We start from the raw sequence: 16,315 nt of genomic DNA on the forward strand, positions 1-16,315 counted from the left end.
TTTTGATTACTGTCTAGTTCAAATCCTTATTACCAACCTGCCAGGGTTAGGATCTATTTCTTTCTTTTTATTTGCTTTTCCATTCGGTCTCCTCTTATTCCCTTCCACAACAAGTTGGAAGGACAATTCCACTCTGAGTAGGAAGGACAATTCTGATTATTTCCCTGCCCCATCCCCATTCTAAAATCTTCTTTGACTGCCCATTGCCTGTGGAATGAGCTTCAAATCTCTTGAGGTGATACTCAGTGATTCCATGTCTTCATGATCTGAAACCAGCTCTCCAGCCCTAGCTCATTCTAGTCTAACACACCCACTCTTATGTCTCAGGGGAATTAGACTATAGTTCATTTCCCTGAAGGCAACCTTGTGAAGTGAAAGACTGTGGACCTGTAGATGTTGGGGTCAATGAGACCTGGTTTCAAATCCCAGTACTGCTACTAAACCTTTGCAAAGTGAGTTTAATAACACTTATCTTGGCCAGGCACAGTGGCTCATGCCTGTAATCCCAGCACTTTGGGAGGCCAAGGCCGGTGGATCACCTGAGATCAGGAGTTTGAGACCAGCCTGACAAAACTTAGCTGGGCATGGTTGCGTATGACTGTAGTCCCAGCTATTCGGGAGGCTGAGACAGGAGAATTGCTTGAACTTGGGAGGCAGAGGTTGCAGTGAGCCAAGATCATGCCACTACACTCCAGTCTGGGCTACAGAATAATAATAATACTTATCTTGAGGATTGCTGTGAGGAGTAAAATGAAACAATGTATGTAAAGTGACTGGCATAGAGTAGATTTTTAAATAAATACCATTTTCTTTCTCCCTTTCCATTTTCCCTTTGCTCATCTAATTTAAGCACCTGTTTTTGAAGAGAGTCCTTCCAATGCAGGTTATGAGCTGGGTCGCCCTGACCAGTGCTTCCCTCCGCATTGCCAGAAATCCAGGCAGAAGGAACATTCAGAGCAGCTCAGCCTGTGGAACTACCTGGCTCCATTTCACTGGCCACAGAAACCCACATTGTGAGTTGGCAGCAGCAAGGCACAGGATGCACATCCCACAGTCCTTCAGCCTGGGTACCTTAAATGGCTTGTCATACACCAACAGAAACTGGTTCCTAATTTACATGCCTTTGGAAATAGTTGTGGTGTTGTGGTTTGTGTTCCACACATGCATACCGGATTGGGCAGATGTCCAAAGCAGTGTTGCCATAATCCCTAGGAGCCTCCAGTATTTTCCTTCTTGAATTCCTTACTCTTTGAAGCCTTTTTATAAGTCTCCAATCAGTCAGACATTTTTTGGCTACTTCTCACATTTTGCCTAATCAGTTCACTTACTAATTGTGTTAAATATATACCTTTCAAATTAGATTTGCATTTAGTAGATGTTTTGTTTAACCAATCAATAGTAAAATTCCAAGAATTGCAATATCCCTATTTCCAATAATTTGTAGAGTCTTAAAAAGGTCATCCCTCTCATCTGCATCAGAAGCAGCAAATCTATGAAAAGCAAACCAACTCATTAGACTTAACCTTTTAAGGAGTTTTCCGCAGTAAGAATAGCTCAACATTATAGTATACTCTCCCTTTTTTTTTTTTTGAGATGGAGTCTCGCTCTGCTGCCCAGGCTGGAGTGCAGTGGCACGATCTCAGCTCACTGCAACCTCCACCTCCCGGGTTCAAATGATTCTTTTGCCTCAGCCTCATGAGTAGATGGGACTTCAGGCAACTGCTACGATGCCCAGCTAATTTTTGTAGTTTTAGTAGAGACGGGGTTTCACCATGTTGGTCAGGCTGGTCTCGAGCTCCTGACCTCAGGTGATCCACCTGTCTCGGCCTCTCAAAGTGCTGGAATTACAAGCATGAGCCTGGCAAGCACACTCCATTTTTAGTGGCATTCTACTGAAGCTGTTCTTCATTCTAGAATAGGATTTGCCTTAATGCTGGCATCTCCCCATGTGTCCTGTAAGCCAGGCATCCGCATGCAGCCTCTCCTATGATGTACTGCTTTTACACTATTCCAAAATATGACTTAAAAATCTGAAAACCTGTGGAGACAGGCAGTGTTGGGAACCCACATGCAGTGATTAAACCAGCCTCCCTATGCGAGGCTGAGGGTAAAGAAATAATCCCCTTCTTGTCCTCTTTCCTAAGCCCCAATATTGCTTTCAAATTCCTACTGCACTTTCACTTTCTCCATGAAATCTTTCCCAATTTAACTCCATTCAGTTTTATTGCTCTATTCACTCCTTAACATGAATAGTTACTATTTAAAATTTTATTTAGCTCTTCTATCTGTCAGGTCCTGTGCTAAGCACTTTATATTAATTATCTCATTTGGTTCTCAAAATAACCCTGTGAAAAAGATACTATTATTTTAATTTCCTACATGAGGAAACTGAAGCTCAGAGGAGAGTGAACCTGTCTGGTGTCACACAGCTTGTGTTAGAGCCAGGGCCAGAAGTCAGGTCATTCTGTCTCTAAAACCTCCCTTAACTATCCTGCAACGCCACCTGTCCCATGAGGCTTTCTTACATTCTCCTAACCACTCCCAACTGATTCCATAGTTCCTGGGACTGAAGAGTTTAATATTCATTTCCTTGTGTATCTGCCTCTCTAGTTTGTTAGACTAAGAATCACAAAAGAAAGATGTACATGATTAGTGGTCCAGAACTTTGCTCTGGTGTAGTGGAAAAAGTGCTGTACTTAAGTATAATCTGAAGGCCAACTCTTGACTTCCCCTCTTCTTATCTATGTGAACTTTGGTTGAGCCAATCTTGCTAAACTCATTTCCTTATCTTTAAAATGATGGCTATAATGCCTATAGTGGAACTTCCATAGGCACAAATGTTAGGTAAAGCACTGTAAAAATGTAGAACATTCTTTTATGTCATCTCTTAAAGCCCCTTACGGAGAGTTTTGTTTTCAGAGGGTGATAAGTCACTTGTGGTAATTTTAGAGGCCTGGGAAAACAGTGCCCCAAGTAGATACCTGGTGCAGCAGCAAAGTGACTGTTCAAAGGAGCCTGAAGATCTGGCCTGGGTTCCTGCTGGGTGACAGACGAGGAGCCAGGCAACAGATTCCCAGAGCCATTTCCTCTGCTGAACAATGGGAAAGGGGAATGATGTGACTGGCAAGGTGCCAGGCAGCTGTTCTTCCAATCCTTGGAGGATAGCAATGGTCTCACGTTGCAGGGATAGGGATTGAAGTTAAACCTGAGGAAGTTACTTCCTGAGTATAGGCACTGTGAGGCTCTGGAATGCAACGTTAAAGAAGGCCAACGTGCCCGTCTTTGAGAATGCTGAGAAAAGGAGAACAAAAACCCAATCTATTTGAATGTTGCATTGCCTGGAGGCAGAAGAATGGATTAGTTCCTTTTAGACCAAGGAGTCAATATTGAGAAATAAGATCTGCTTCTTGAGTCATCTCACTTGGCATAAAAGAAGACTTCATTACAATGCTTGTAAGAAGTGACACACGCATCCCCTACTCCAGTAATTATCCCCACACATCATCCTTTCCCCAGATATCTGGTTCAGCTCTCTGTTGACATCAGTTCGTTCATGTGGGCTGACTTCTTGTCCATAAGTTCTTCAGGAAGCACGTGCCCCTAGGAGCAAGGCCCCAATGCCTAAGAAAGCTTCAAGAGTCCAAATAGACCATGGAATACACTATGCAGGTGTTGTAGAAGACACCTTCCCAAGATGGTTTTTATAGGCAGCACCTACTTGTGGGTTTTACTTCGCAATTGCAACCGTAAGTACTCCACCTGTCAATCAACAACCACAAATACATAGCGTTGGCTTTTCCCTTTATTGTCTCATTCCTGCCAACAGAGACTACACTTCATTAAAAGTCATGGGGCAATCCTCCAAACAAAAGAGAAATGAAGCTTTTGAAAGATGCAAGATGTGTGAGGTCTGGGCCCATAAAATCATTAACCTTCAGAATCCTAGGAGTTGCCAGCACAGTGCTGAAGAGTGTGGTGTTTCCATGCACAATGTCAATGAGCACGCCAAAGAAGTATTCAGCCACATAAAGTAACTCGCAAGGCTGCCCCACTTCTTTGCAGTGTTTGTAACCTTCTCAGTGTCCCTGAGACACAGTTGTTCCAGGTGGATATGTCTTACAATTTAAGATAAAATTCTCAATTTCCAAGGCTTGAATTTTTTACCACAAAACCAGAATGATGTCATTGTTGTTTTAGTCCATGGACCAGTACCATTTGCATGGTCCCCAAAACAGCATTAAAGATTCTTAGTTTGAGGTCTATGGGTGAGCTTCAGGAGTTTTTGAACCTATTAAAATTACACTGGAAATATCATGTTTATGTGCTCGTTCCTGGAGAAGATGGTCTAAAGCTATCTTTATATTCTCTTGGTGGGCAGCAGGTAGTGGTGGTTGGGTTTGTGATTATAAAACGTAAACAACCACTGCATTCAGGGCAAATGCTTTTCACTTACTCCTCTACCAACAAAGAGTCCCTGGCACATGGCACATAAATCTCCCTTCATTGATTTGCCGAAGGAGGTCCTTCTTCACGGTAATATCTAAGCAGAGGCAGTAGCATTGCACATCAGGCAAGCCATGGGGGTTTGTCATCAGACGCAGCAGACACAGAGAGATGCTACTTTAGATGGTCCCTGGATCTCTTTAACTCTGAGGTCCTAGTAGGTCCAGTAAACTGTGACCCAGAAATGAGAGCTTTGGATGACATATGAACATTTTATTTTTGCTTTTCTTTTAAGGGAAAATGTAATTCTCTTTGCCTTTCTGGTGTTTAGGAGACTGAATCTGACAAGCAGAGTAAGAATGGAGTTTTTTGGCTACAGACCCCTTTTACCTGGGAATGTTTGGATGAGGGGATGTGGGAAGTGGATGGTTAGACAGGGTGCCCAAGGCCAAGCAAATGGTCTTTGAAAGTTCAAGTGATGCTGACGTGACACCTGTGTTCAGGGAGTTGCCTGTGTTCTAACTGTGTTTGGAAAGGCCATGCATCTTTTTCAGCATCTTCAGGAATGACTTTTAATTTTTTAATTTTTGCTGAGATGGAGTCTCTTTCTGTTGCCCAGGCTGGGGTACAGTGGTACGATGTCAGCTCACTGCAACCTCTACTGCCTGAGTTCAAGTGATTCTCGTGCCTCATCCTCCCGAGTAGCTGGGACTGCAGGTGTGCGTCTCCATGCCTGGCAATTTTTTTTTTAAATAGAGATGGGGTTTTGCCATGTTGGCCAGGCTGGTTTCAAACTCCGGACCTCAGGCAATCTGCTTGCCTCAGCCTCCCAAAGTGCTGGGATTACAGGTGTTAGCCACTGTGTCCAGAGGGGAATCATTTTTAAAGAGTTGATAGTTCTGTTGTCTTTTCAGTATGTTGTGCTAAGAATTAATTTGGTTGTAGTCTCCACTGGCGACTTCTTGCCCTTTGTTTCAGTAGAAACAAGACCTTCCAAAACAAAATTGACACGAACAAGGTATTATAACATGGTTACTCAATCTGGATCCAAACCTTCCTAACCTTCTGGGCTCCTACGTCTGAGCATGAAGCGGGCAGGGTACCCACGAAATGACTGAATGATCAGCACGGCTCAGCATCCACAGGCAGAGATCAGTGGAAAGTTACAACAAACCCCTGTTGCTCAGTAGAAGAAACAAAGAAAGCCTAGCATGAGAGAAACACAAGGTGGAGTAACTTAATTATTAATTAGCTAATTTGTTCAAAACATGTTAATGTCCTTCCCATGTAGATAACTCTGTAGCACGGCATGAGCCACTGTGGGAGAACCTGTCCTCAAGGAACTTGTAAGCCCCTTACATAAGCCATAATACTTTGAAAGCTGAAGTGCAAAGATCCCAATTAGCTAACAGCGTACAGAAAGTAACTGCTATGGGAATTTAGAGAAGGGAAAGATCTATGGGGAGAAGAAATGCGTTATGGAAGTGGTAAGAATCTAAGTGAACTTCCAACATGAATAAAATTGGGTGGAGATAGGTGGTAGGAGAATTCCAAGTTTGGAAGGAAAAGTTGAGTACAGTTGTAGAATATGAAAGTTATCGGGTGTTATTTATTGATCTACTGCGAAAGACCTAATGTCATGCAAAAGGGTTTAGATTTCATCTTTTAGACAACAGCTTTTAAAACGTTTTAATAAGGCTGGGCACAGTGGGAGGTCAAGGCGGAAGGATCCTTTGAGCCAGGAGTTCGAGACCAGCCTGGGCAACATGGTAAGCATCATCTCTACAAAAAATACAAAAAAATAGCCAGGCATGGTGGTTCACGCTTGTGGCTCCAGTTACTTCAGAGGCTGAAGATGGAGGATCACATGAGCCCAGGAGGTGGAGGTTGCAGTGAGCTGAGATTGCACCACTGCACTCAAGCCTGGGCAACAGAGTATGACCCTGTCTCAAAAAAAAAAAAAAAAAGAAAAAGAAAAAAACCACTTTTTAACGTAAGCAATACTTTAAATTAGTTCTTCTTCCTTGTTTCCTCTCTTCCTCCCTTTCTTTTCTTTCTTCCTTCGTTTTACTTTTCCAGATTTAATTTGCATATTGTACACGATCAGGATTATATACATTTCCTTCACAGTTGAGCCACGTGGTCCACTGGGATTACATTTTCCTTTCACAATATGTTGTTTTCCCTGGAATTAATAATAATATTATTATTTAAAATTCATTTTTGATATGCTTACCACTAATTTACCCCCAGACTTGACTTAGGGGCTAAATCTCCTCTTAGTACTTCTGTTTGTTTAAACACCGCAGGTACTCTCTGTTTCATGTTTTCCCGGAGGACTTCTGGGGCCCTCTAGGTTCCTGCTCCAATCTCAGCTGGATCATCCTGAATCTGTTGCAGTGTCTTTCCAACATTTTCCCTGATTCCTTCTGGAAATTCCTTTCACCCCACCCCTGGGTTGGATTTCCTGTTTCTTGGATCTTGCATTTCTTGTTTATATGCTCATTTTGGTGGGGCACACCCTCCAGTATTTTAAGAATGAGTGCAGAGAAACTGCATTTTTGAGATCTTACTTTTCTGAAAAAAATCTTTGCTCTATTTTGACCTTTTATTGATATCAAGTGTAGAATTTTTTATTGTAAATTATTTTCCTTGGAAATTTAAAGATAACGTTTCTGATGTCTTTTAACTTCCAGTGTTATTGTGAGAAGTCCTAGCCTATGTAGACGCACCCTTCTTTATAACTTCCTCATTCTGTTTCTGTGGAAGCTTGTAGGATGTTCTCTTACAATTTTACTGGACACCCACAGCCATTCCTGTCTGTTTGTTCTGAAAATTTTACTTGCACGATTTCTTTGATAATTTTTGCCTTTGTCCGCTCCATTCTGTCTTTCTAGACCTCTTAGTCACATGCTAGATGATCATGAATCTTTTTTCTTAGGTTTTCCAGTTTCCATCTTTATCTTTTTGTCCCACTTTCTGCAATATAACCTCACCTTTATTTTCCAATTTGTATATTGACTATTTTATCTCTGCTATCTTCTTTACTCTTTCTGAAGGTCTTACTTACAGTTTTTTTCTCCTCCTCCTTTTCCTCCTTTTCCCACTCCTCCTTTCACTGCTCCTAGGATTGCTCTTCTTTCCTCTGAATTTTTTTGGTCCCACTGATTTGTTTTGCTCCCTGACTTTTCAGTTGTGGGTTCTCTTCAGTGTATATTGATCATTGTCTCTTCCTATTTAAGGTATCAGCACTGTAAAATCCTATTGGCAACTCCTTGTACATAGGAGAGCCTTGTCTAAGGGTAAGCCTTATTGTAGGTTAATAAATGTGGGAAACACAGTGGTAAAAATCTTAAAGTCTTTTTTTTTTTTTCATGGGCTTTTGTTCCATGGGTAAGGTTTTTTTTTCCCCCCTCTGCCAGAGGGAATTTCACCAGTTTCTTGATTGGTGTGGGGAAGGGGCACAGGCCAAATCTGTCTATTTCATGAGTGGGAAAAGGGACCAAGAGATATCATTGCCCTGTACATAGATTTTTATTTATTTCTCTTTGTTTTCAGCAATGCATTTCCATCATCATCTTGCTTGCTGATCCATGTCTAGAGTCCTCCCGGTTCATCTTGTCCAAGAAAATAAACCTCCTGTCTTCTGCCAGTGTGGGGAAAGGGCAGCTACTGCTTCTTATATACCTTTTTAACTTGTTTTCATTTTACAACCTCACCTTCTACCCCGATTTTAGAGGCATTTGATGATTCCAATTGCCTCTAATGAGGTTTTTTGATAAAAAGCAGCTTCAGTGAAGTCAATAGTTGCTCCTCATTGGCTTTCCAGCTTCTACATTGTTGAGGTTGTGTCTCTATTTCTGGTCTCTTAAAGATGTTTCTTTCTATCTTTCTGCTGTGTGTGTGTGTGTGTGTGTGTGCGTGTGTGAGAAACTTCAAGAGGGAACAGAAGTAAACATGTTTTAATCCATCACTTAGAACCAGAACTCAGGACAAATTCTATAAATAAAGGAGGCTGCTCATCTGAAAGCAGCACATCCATGCGTCAGACCTGCTCTTTTTTCAGTCCATAGTTAAGTCGAGGTGTACACATAAATAAACCTGTGTACTTGCGTTATATCCACAGCATCACAAGCTGGGACACCATCTTCATACTGCTGAAAGGAATTATGAACCGCTGAAGGTTTTTGAAAAGGAGACATGAGAAAAGCAGGGGCTTTAGGAAATGGATCCTCAGAAAGTGGGGTAAATGATAAATTGGTTATAAGAAAATCTGAAGAGAAAGAGGCAAGCATGGAAGTTTTTTCAATAGCTGAACATAAGATAAGAAGGTCTATATGGGGGGAAAAAGGTCATTCATTCATTCAATCACTTACATTTATAGAGATCATTAAGTGCCAGGCATTTTGCCAAACACTGGATTTATAGCTGTGGCACATTGCATTTTCCAAAGATGGCTACAGGAGTGTTTTCCATCCCACGTGCTCATCTTACAGTGGGTTGCTGACCCTACTCCCTGGAGTTGAGAAATGGGTTACCATCCCTCCCCATGACTCTGGTTGGGCCTTGGACTGTGTCAAAGTGGCACTGTGTGATTGGACTCAGTGATAGAAGGCAATACAGTTTCTGCCTGGTTCACTCTCTCAGGACACTTGTTTTTGGAGCCCTGGGGGGCCATGTAGCATATGTGGCCACTCTGAAACTACTGTTGGGGACAAACTACCGGGAGAGACTACACAGAGGTGGAGAGGTGGCCCAAAATGCCCCAGCTGTTTGAGTTTGTCCATCACAGATCTGTGAGTGATGAAGTGTTGCAATGATTCCAGCCCAGCCCTGGTCTGATGATCACTATAGGGAGACCCTGCGTGACAACTGGCTGAGTCCAGTTAAACTCCGGAACCATGAGACATAACAATTGTAATAAATGTTGTTTTATGAGACTGAGTTTTGGGGTGGTTTGTGTTGCAGCCAATAGAGAAGCATAAATAAATAATTATGGTACAATGTGATAAGTCTCATAATAGCTGTGCTGACATTGTGCAATTCAGTCACAAAGAAGAAAGAGGCTGATTCTGCCGGTACAGTGTGGGAGGGAAAGTGGTTAGGTCAGGGAAGTGTTTAGAGGGGAGGTGAAGTATGAGCAGCAATTTTAAGTGTGAGTAGGTGCATGTCAACTATGTACTGGAAATGGAGAGAAAGAGATGGACAAAGACAGGAGAAAAAAAAAAGAATTGGCAGCGTTTTGAGACTGCTTCACTATGAGGCAGGGAACAAAGAAAGAGACAAGCTATGAATGGCTACGAGGTGTTTACTCTCTTCCTCTTATTCATGTAAAGATATTCTAGTACCAGTGGTCACTGCCTATGTAGCCTCTTTTGCCTCATTTAAATTAACTTTACCTGAATTGAATCAAAATGTACAGTGCTCAGTAAAAAATTCTTTATTAGTAGAAATAAGGAGAGCCTGGAATCTAGAGGTACAATAGTGATATGTCTAATAACTAGCATGTGACTTCCTCTCTCTATGTAAGATTAAAGGATCGGTTGCAGATATCACACAGCTCAGCATGACTGTGTCTGAGATTCATGCATGCTCTGAGCACCCTCTTTGCACCTGCCAGTGTGCTTGGGCCGTGCTTCTCCCCTGGTGCACGCACCTACACACATGTTGAGATGAAGGGGGCTCCTTCCACAGTCCCTTGGCTTACTCAGCTCTCTGCACTAGCCCATCCCTAAGTGATGTGTTGGGGGTGGGGAAGCGGGGTGTGTGTAGAGATGAGAAGAGAAATAAGCTGTTTCCTGGAAAAGGGCTTCTTGGTATTCTTTTCTGATCAGGAGCAAAATGACAACTTAATTAAGAGACAGTGTTTAACGACAAGGAAAGAAAACGTCCCTCATCTTGTAAATTCCTTTGCTAATGGAATCTTCCAACCCACCCTGCCTAAGTAGTTTGACTGTGCCAAAAGGATTCACTTCCAGGAATGCTCCAACATTCAGTTGCAGGGCAGGAACCTCATGATATGGGTACAGACTGGCCATCCTACCATTTTGGATGTTCCTCGACTATAGAAACATACCTGCAGTCATGCTCCCAGGATTTTCTCAGAAAATGCAGCCATTTTGCATGATCACATTTCCTTATCATACAGTCCCACCCCACCCCATGCTGAGCCACATTGATTCACATGCACTTTCATGTCTTTCATGCTTGCTGTGTTATTTCTGTCTGGATTTCTCTTTCCTCCCTTTCTCCCCTGGGAAACTCATCCTCATCCTCAGAAGCAGACTTCAATGGCACCTTCTCTGTAAAAGCTTTACTAGGTAGAATTGATCGTTTCTACTAGATGCTGCCTTAGTTACTTGGTAGTAAAGCATAGACAATAAGAAATATGAATATAGATTTGAGGGTCAGATAGACTGGATTCAAATCTTGATTAGCAAGATTACTCATTCTGTGATTTGGAGCAAGGTAGTTTTATTAGGTTCCTAGAGTTCACATAATAAAGTACCAGAAATTACGATGGCTTAAAACAATAGAATTTTATTGTCTTGCAGATCTAGAGTCTAGAAGGCTGAAGTCAAGGCATTGGCATATCCATGCTCTCTCTGAAAGATATAAGGGAGGAATTTTCCTTGCTTCCTCTGTCTTCTGGTGCGTGACCACAGTTCTTGGCTTTCTTTGACTTGGAGAGGCACCACACCAATGTCTGCCCTGCCTCCACCTTAACCTAGTTGTCTGCTTCTTGTGTGTCTCTACATTATTTTCCCTTTGTGTATGTCTGTCTCTCATGTCCAAATTGAGCCCCTCTGTCAGGACACCAGTCACACTGCATCAGGGCCCACCCTAACAACTTCATCTGAATTTGATTACATCTGAATTTGATTCTATTTCCAAATAAGGCCACATTCACAGGTACCAGGGGCTAGAACTTGAACACATCTTTTGAGGAGACATAATTCAATCCATAATAGAAGTCAAACTTTCTAAGATTTAGTTTCCTTATTTGAAAAGTGGAGAGTTGTAATAGGAGCAAAGTCAAAGAGATATTGCGGGGCTTCAATTAAATATCACATCTGAAGTATTAGACTGGATGCTTGGCAAAAATAGCCCTCAATAAAAGGTGGCTTTATTAAAGAAAACATGCACTGGGTGAAGAGGCAATCCAACTTTGCATTCTCGACTCTCATCCTCCAAAACATACCATCATGTTGAGATTTCCCACCACACCCACTGAAACCACAATAGATACAGGAACTCCTCTAAGGTCTGGGTAGTGGAGACAGTAATCATTAGAAAAAGTTTACCAGAGGGAAAATGACCTTTAAAGAAGAGAAATGGAGGCATGGTCTGCTCGTTTCACATCTTAAACTGTGACTGATCCAAGTTGGATTTTATCAATGAAGCTCGTAGCTCTCCTTATCGTAAAACCAGCACCTTTATATTCCCTTGCATATATACCCACTAATGGGATTGCTGGGTCAAATGGTATTTCTGCTTCTAGATCTTTGAAGGTTTGCCACACTGTCTTCCACTAGGGTTGAACACAGGAACAGAAAACAAAACACCACATGTTCTCACTTATAAGTGGGAGCTAAATGATGAGAACACATGGACACATGCAGAGGAACAACACACACTGGGCCAGTCGAAGGAGTGGTGGGAGGGAGAGCATCAGGAAGAATAGCTAATAGATGCTGGGTTTAATACCTAGGTGATGGGTTTATCTGTGCAGCAAACCATCATGGCACACAGTTACCTATGTAACAAACCTGCACATCCTGCTCATGTACCCCAGAACTTAAAAGTTGATTAAAAAAAAAGAAATTAAAAAAATGATAAAACCAGTTACCATTTGATGGAGAAGCCACTAGCTTGACTTTATTTTCTTATTCATGGAGAGAGTTTGGAGGCTTCTCAGAAAGCATCTTGACTTCCACCCTGGAGATTCACAGGATTTCAGCACCAGAGGCCCTGAACAAGTCAGGCAGTTCCAAGACTTCCCTTGTATGCTTTGTCCATGGGCCCAAAGTCAATGACATTGTCCCTCTCTCAGTAAGTAGTGCTGAGGATAAAAAGCAGCCACATGACCTGCCTGGCCTTCACAACCCCGAGCCCTGACAGCGCCTTCGTGTCAGTGTTGGAATGAAAGCCATTGGCCAAAGTGCATTTCATCTGGGAGCCCTTCTGGTCCAGGCTCTGTTGCCTTTTCTATGTAATCATTCCTTGGCCTTCTAAATCACTAATAGTCAAAGCAATAAAGACTAATTTTATGCTCTAGAACTTGACAGTGAGAAATATTTTAGGTGATGGTCTGTGACTGGTTGTCTTAGGAAACCAACAAACCTGACAGCTGAACATAACATAACACCACAGGAGTGATGGGATGATCATATGTTCTGTTTTGCACCATGTAAGGCAATTAAAATGCAGTTCAGCAGATCAAATGTAACTTCTTGGCTTTTGCTCTTTTTTCTTTTAGGAAATAAAGATCTCAAACTACTTCCAGTATATCCTATCATATAGGTCAGATTTTCAAAATACTTGCACTAGTAAGGGTTCCCTAGAAAACAGGATGTGTAGAGAGAAAGGGATTCATTACACAAAATCACATGATTATGCAGGCTGACAGGTCCCAAGATCTGCAGTTGGTAAGCTAGAGACCCAGAAGAGACAATGTGCAGTCCAGTCTTAGTCCAAAGCCCTGACATCCAGGATAGCTAATGGTATAAACTTCAGTCTAAAAGTCATGGGCTCAAGACCCCAGAAAAGTCAATATTTCAGTTTGAGCCTGAAGGTCAGGGAAGACTAATGTTCCAGCTCAAAGCTCATGCAGGGGGAGTTGCATCTTACTCATGAGAGAGTCAGCCTTTCATTCGATCCAGTTCTTCAACTGATTCAATGAGATCCATCTGCTTTAGGGAGAACTATCTGCCTTACTTATTCTATGGAATCAAGTGTTAGCCTCATCCAAAAACATCTGCACAGACACATCCAGAATAGTGTTTGACCCAATGCCCAACTGGGCACCTTTAGGCCCAATCAAATTAACACACAAAATTATCATAGTACTGTAGTTAATTTTTACACAGCTAAGAGTATGGACTTTTGATTCTGAATGCTTGAGTTCAGATGCACATTCAGCTGTTTACTAACTACATGGCCTTGGGCAGGTCACTTTATTATATCAGGGCCTCAGTTTCTTCAGCTGTGAAACGGAGATAATAGTAGTTTCTATATTACAGGTTTGGTATAAAGATTAGATTAAGAAAAATACTTAGCATAGCACTTTGCCCAGGATAAATGCTCAGTCATAACTCTTTTATTCCTCCCTCCCTTTATTCTTTCCTTCTCTCTATACTTTTAAACATACAATGCAGGGAATATAAAGATGAATGAGATATGATTCCTGCCCTTGAGGGGTTTGCCTTCACAACTGAAGGACGAGGTTGTGAACGAGACCCATGTGTATCGATCCAGGCTGGACAAGGTGGCTCATGCCTGTAATCCTAGCACTTTGAGAGGCCAAGGTGGGTGCATCACCTGAAATCAGGAGTTTGAGACCAGCCTGACCAACATGGTGAAACCCTATCTCTACTAAATACAAAAAATTAGCTGGCCGTGAGAGCACATGCTTGTAATTCTAGCTACTTGGGAGGCCAAGGCAGGAGAATCACTTGAACCCAAGAGGCAGAGGTTACAGTGAGCTGAGATTGCACTCTAGCCTGGGCAACAAGAATGAAACTCTGTCTCAAAAAAATAAGAAAAAAGAAAGAACCATGTGTATAGTTCCTGAGACGGAAGTAGGAACACTCCACTGTGGGGGCACAAAGCAGAGCTGTGGAGCAAACAGTGAGATGTTCTGCATAGCTTGTCATTCTGGTACAAGGTGCAGAATCGAGATTTTCATCTGGCAATTCCTTACTCTGTGGGTATGGAACCCAGACCAGGACAGTAACCAAACCTCCCTTCAACACCTCCTCGCTCCTTCCTCTTTTTACAGCCAGGATTCCAGAAATGGTCTACATTTCATCTTCCCACCACAGTGCTTCCCCTCACTCCCAGACCTGCTGCAATCAAGTGCCTGTCGCTCTTCTTCCACCAAAACTTCTCTGTTGGAGGCCAACTTCAACAGTCTCTCTTCAATTCTTACTCTGTTTTTTGGATTGACTGTGTGCCTTCCTCTGTTGTGAAACTGTCTTGTGTTACTGCTGCCGCATGGCTCTCTTCTGTTTTTCCTCCTCTGTCTCTGACTTGCCTTCCCTTCCGCCCATCCCCTAAGTGCTGCACTTCTCTCTGGTTCCTCTTTTGAACATCTTTTCTTTTCTTGGCCTATGCTCCCAGGCTGGTCTCAACTCTGACCTCAACTATCATTTGTGTGCTGTATTTTCAACTTAGTTTTCTCTCCTGGAATTTTTTTTTTTTTTTGCCTCTGTTGCCCAGGCTGGAAGGCAGTGGCACTATCTCGGCTCACTGCAACCTCTGCTTCCTGTGTTCAAGTGATTCTCTCCCTCAGCCTCCCGAGTAGCTGGGATTAAAAGCACACACCGTCATGCCTAGCTAGTTTTTGTATTTTAAGTAGAGTCAGGGTTTCACTATGTTGGCCAGGCTGATCTCAAACTCCTGACCTTAGGTGATCCACCCCCCTTAGCCTCCCAAAGTGCTGGGATTCCAGGCATGCCCAGCTCCTGGATTTTAGATGCATGCTTCCTGAATGTTTCACTTACATATTCTATACTATTCAATACCTCAAATTCAACATGTGTTCCTGATTTTAGTTTCTGACACTTTCCTCAGCCAACTAGGCCAGAAACCTGATAGTCTCCAGGTTTCCTATCCACATCCTCTCAGTTCCGTGAACAAAGCGTCTCTCAAATTTGTCATCTCTGACCTTCGTTGTCTTTCTCTTGTCTCACTGCAATACCTCCAGGCTCCACTTGGTCCTGGCTACAGACCTCACACAGTCCTCGTAGGCATACATCTGACCAAAGCACACTCTTGCTGAAAACCCTTCTTCTGTTGCCCATTAGTTTAGGAGAAAGTCCAGACTCCTTAGTCCAACCATCAAAGTTCTTTACAGTCTGATTCGTACCAACCTTTCTAGCCTATTTCTTCCAAGATCCTGAATTATAATGCACAATTTTGGACTGAACTGTGTCTTCCCAAAATATATACGTTGAAATCCTAACCTCCAATACTTCAGAATTGACTATATTTGGAGACAGGATCTTTGAAGAGGTAATTAAGTTAAAACAAGGATACCAGTATGGTCCTAAGCTAATATGACTGGTGTCCTTATAGGAAGAAGAGACATGGACACATAGACACATACAGAGAGAAGAAAGATCATGTGAAGCTACAGGGAGAAGACAGCCATCTACAAGCCAAGGAGATAGGCTGTACAAGAAACCCACCCTGACGAAACCTTGATCTTGGACTTCCAGCTTCCAGATTCACAGGAAAATAAATTTCCATTGTTTAAACCACACAGTCTATGGTATTTTGTTATGGCAGTTCTAGCAAACTTATATACAGCCTATAGCATATACTACTCATTTTAGACAACTTTTATTTTGAAACATATCATATTTTTGCTACTTTTGCTTACACAGTTTCTTTTGCTTAGTGCCCCTTGCTAGTCCATATTTATACTTAAAGGTATTTTAGGCCTGGTGCAGTGGCTCACACCTGTAATTCCAACAATCTGGCAGGCCGAGGTGGGTGGATCACTTGAGGTCAGGAGTTCGAGACCAGTCTGGTCAACATGGCAAAACCCCTTCTCTACTAAAAAATACAAAAATTAACCAGATGTGGTGGTGGGTGCCTGTAATCCCAGCTATTTGGGAGGCTGAGGCAGGAGAATTGCTTGAAATCA

General features: G+C 42.4%; 1 long non-coding RNA gene across 1 annotated transcript in view; it reads left to right on the plus strand.

The window, feature by feature from the left end:
• Positions 1 to 15,918, plus strand: part of LOC103796057 (uncharacterized) — a 35,360-nt gene extending 19,442 nt beyond the window's left edge. Inside the window, exon 4 of the long non-coding RNA XR_623721.5 lies at positions 15,742 to 15,918. This is a non-coding gene — a long non-coding RNA (uncharacterized LOC103796057). The remainder of the gene's footprint in view (positions 1 to 15,741) is intronic.
• The last annotated feature ends 397 nt before the right edge of the window (positions 15,919 to 16,315 follow it).

The sequence above is a fragment of the Callithrix jacchus genome, chromosome 10, assembly GCF_049354715.1.
Source record: "Callithrix jacchus isolate 240 chromosome 10, calJac240_pri, whole genome shotgun sequence".
NCBI classification, from domain to species: domain Eukaryota; kingdom Metazoa; phylum Chordata; class Mammalia; order Primates; family Cebidae; genus Callithrix; species Callithrix jacchus.